Below are 4187 nucleotides of genomic sequence, written 5' to 3'. Positions count from 1 at the left end.
GATAGCCGTTCTTCTAGTTTCTGATTTTAATAAGACTACATGAGGGTGTTTTGCCACTGCATATGATGTTAGCTGTTAATTCAGGATGGATATTTACTATCCCTGTAAGGAAAATATGTGATATTCCTTGTGAACTGACAGGCTTTTCTTCCTCTTTTAATCTTCTCATTGTTCCAAATTTGGCACATGTGCGGTGGAAGAGAGGACTGCCTTAGTCTTTAAATAAAACTGGCCTGTTGTATTTAAGTCTTTTTAAGCATTTTGAGGGTAAAGGTCAAAGGGTATTTTAAAAGCAGCCCAAATTAAAAGTAGGGCTAGTTAAGGTCTGTAGCAGATTGGAAAATATTAAACCTGAAGCGTATGATAATGAACCCTATTTCTATGGATATGAGCCATTCATCAAGAAGAAGGGGAAGTCAATTGAATGAGTTGGTAACTTGGTTTCCACTGGAGCTTTTCTCTGATTAGAGGCAAGGCATTTAGGAGGAAAATAAACACAAAGGGGAGAGAACCAGAAAGCCTTCTTTGCTGTGAATATTAAAGAAAAGAAGGCAAAGAACTGCCACTGCTCTCCAAATCTAATTAGCAGCACTAAGTAAGTTGTTTCCAGAAAGGATAGAAAAGACAGTTAACAGCTTTTGAAACCTGTAGGAGAGGGCAGCAGAGCCTGGGTATTTGACCATTGTTAGCTTGAGGATTGTTAGTTAAAGTAGTAGCTTAAGAAAACTCCAGCCCTTGGCAGGATGCTGTGAAAATAGAGCGCCAGACCTTTTCAGTGCTTGGAAGCATTGTAGCTGAGAATGGTAAACGTTTTCTTGAACACAGAAACACCAAGCTTTATTTCCGTGATTAATAACAGTTGAACATAGTGAAAAAGGCCAGCCTAAGTAGTGGTAGTATTTCTTTTTATTTCATACATTTTCTATACCTAGTTTTGATATAATGAGTGTTAAATGTTTACCCTGCTTTTTTTTTTTTCCTTTTCTGTCCAAGATCTGTATCCATTCTAACTTAAGATATATTTCCATAGCACATTTTGGAATTTAGAAGCATTCTCTCTATATATGAACTATTGTTGCTTATAAAAGAAATAAGCATTTTTTAAATATTTAAGTTTAAAAGTTTAAGAACATTTATTAGCATTGCCTACTCTTTCGTACTATTTGAATTATCATGTGGGTATTACTTTTCCTTTTTTTATTAATTTTATTTTATTATGTTATGTTAGTCACCGTACAGTACATCATCATTAGTTTTTGACGTAGTGATCCACGATTCATTGTTTTCTTATAACACCCAGTGCTCCATGCAGTACATGCCCTCCTTAATACCCATCACCAGGCTGACCCATCCTCCTACCCCCTCCCCTCTAAAACCCTCAGTTTGTTTCTCAGAGTCCATAGTCTTTCATGGTTCGTCTCCCCCTCTGATTCCCCCTCTTCATTTTTCCCTTCCTTCTCCTAATGTCCTCCATGCTATTCCTTATGTTCCACAAATAAGTGAAACCATATGATAATTGACTTTCTCTGCTTGACTTATTTCACTTAGCATAATCTTCTCCAGTCCCAACTACGTTGATGTAAAAGTTGGGTATTCATCCTTTCTGATGGCTGAGTAGTATTCCATTGTATATATGGACCACATCTTCTTTATCCACTCATCTGTTGAAGGACATCTCGGCTCTTTCCACAGTTTGGCTATTGCGGACATTGCTGCTATGAACACTGGGAGGCATATGGCCCTTCTTTTCACTACATCTGTGTCTTTGGGGTAAATACCCGGTAGTGCAATTGCTGGGTCATAGGGTAGCTATATTTTTAATTTTTTGAGGCACTTCCACACTGTTTTCCAAAGTGGCTGTACCAACTTGCATTCCCACCAACAGTGTAAGAGGGTTCCCCTTTCTCCACAACCTCTCCATTTGTTGTTTCTTGCCTTGTCAATTTTTGCCATTCTAACTGGTGTAAGGTGATATCTCAGTGTGGTTTTGATTTGAATTTCCCTGATGGCTAATGATGATGAACATTTTTTCATGTGTCTGTTAGCCATTTGTATGTCTTCTTCGGAGAAGTGTCTGCTCATGTCTTCTGCCCATTTCTTGACTGGATTATTTGTTTTGGGGGTGTTGAGTTTGAGAAGTTCTTTATAGATCTTGGATACCAGCCCTTTATCTGTGGTGTCATTTACAAATACCTTCTCCCATTCTGTGGGTTGCCTCTTTGTTTTGTTGACTGTTTCCTTTGCTGTGCAGAAGCTTTTTATCTTGATGAAGTCCCAAAAGTTCATTTTTGCTTTTGTTTCACTAGCCTTTGGAGATGTATCTTGAAAGAAGTTGCTGTGGCCGATGTCAAATAGGTTACTGCCTATGTTCCCCTCTAGGATTTTGATGGATTCCTGTCTCACATTGAGGTCAAAAACTGGCCTATTTAAAAATATTTTACTAATAATATATATTCATTGTGACAAATTCAAAAATAGGAAAGTGTATAATGTGAAATTTGAAAGTAGCTGCCACATTCTGCCCCATTACACCTAGGTAGCCACTGTCAAGTGTCTGTTGTGTATTCTTTAACACTCTTCCTTTGCATATGCGAACATATAAACACAGGTTTTTTGGGTTTTTTTTTTTTTTGATGTGAACGTACTCTATAGATTTTCTGCAATTTGCTTCTTTCCCCCATGCAATTGATTTATTTCTGTACCTACACAGTAATTTTAGAAACAGTCATATTTCTGTAGAAAAAGCAGAGGAACCTAAATTCTTAGCTTTTGTGTGTTTTAAGGTGGCCTCGTCTGGGTAAATTCACTATTGTACCAAACCTGTAAGCTTCATTTAACACCATCCACTTGGGGGCAGCTACTAGAATTGTTAGCTAAAGACTTGAAGTAGCGATTCTCGAATTTTTGCATGCATCCATGTTGTACCACCTAATGGTCTTCTCACTCAGTCCCAGGAGGATAATTTACAAATTTCTTGAGAGCAGGGCTGTGAAATTGAGACAATAAACTCTCTTCTGAGGACTGCTATATCTCCAAATTATGTAACAAATTACCTATTAACAAGTCACTAATACGATACAGTTGTCCTCATAAGCAGATCAGGGAGAGAAGACATAGGACCTTGTCCCAAAGATTGCTCAGAACAGTGGTTCTCAAACTGTAATGTGCACCAAAAATCACCGGAGGACTTGCTAAAACACAGGCTGCTGGGTTCCACGCACAGTTTCTGATTCTCAGGCTGGGGCCCAAGAATATGCATTTCTAAGAAGTTCCCAAATTCTGCTGCTCCTCCTGGTCCCAGGATCACATTTTGACAACGACTGCCTCAAAAAAAAAAAAAAAAAAAAAATACTCAACCCCTGTGGTGGATGTCCATTTCCCAAAGTACTTGACTTAGACAAACAAACTTCACAGAACAGAATCCACCAAAAGTCAAAAAAGTAGACCCAAGTGAGGATTTCCATATAAAGTACTCCTTACTCTCCAGCTCTTAAAACCTAACTGCAGTAAGAGATGCTGAAGCCTTTGTTTCTATTTGCTGGGTTGAAAATATAGCTCTTTTTTTTTCAGATCTTCTTACCTCCAGCTTAGCTAGGTTCCCCAATTAAGGCTGAACATGTGCCATCTGAGAGGCATCACTTTTTTGAAACCTACTGTAATCCTAGAATGAAGAATGAGAGCATTGAATGGTTAATAGCATATTTTGCTCAGACTAAGTAGAAGATCCTGGTAAAAAATGCAGTCTTTCAAAAGAAGCCCTTTTTTATTCTCAGCACTAACCCAGGCTCCTCTTCTACTCTATTATCTCACAGTCTTCTGAGGGAGGGTAATGAAGGCAGAGAGAGCCCTGTTCCAGTCTCAGCTTCATACTTCTGGCCATCAGAACTCTCTACCTTCAGTTTCCTCATCTATAACACGGCTATAATAATAACACTTACCTGAAAGGTTGTAAGGATTCAATGAGACAATATACATGTAAATTACTTAGCATAGTACCTGGCACATAATAAATGTTCAATAAATAGATGTTACTACTAATACTGCCACTTCAGAGTAAATAATTGGAATAGAGGATGGGGTTCCTGGCTATATCTCTTTCTTTCAATCCAAGCATAACCAACAATGGGCCATTACAATTCTTTTAGCTTGAGTGCTATATGGTCAAATATGCTTGTTGAATGATCTGT

The sequence above is a fragment of the Mirounga leonina genome, unplaced genomic scaffold (genome assembly GCF_011800145.1).
Source record: "Mirounga leonina isolate KUSES-001 unplaced genomic scaffold, KU_Mleo_1.0 Mir_101664, whole genome shotgun sequence".
NCBI lineage: Eukaryota > Metazoa > Chordata > Mammalia > Carnivora > Phocidae > Mirounga > Mirounga leonina.
The sequence above is the reverse complement of the archived record's forward strand: the minus strand, read 5'-3'. Positions refer to the sequence as shown.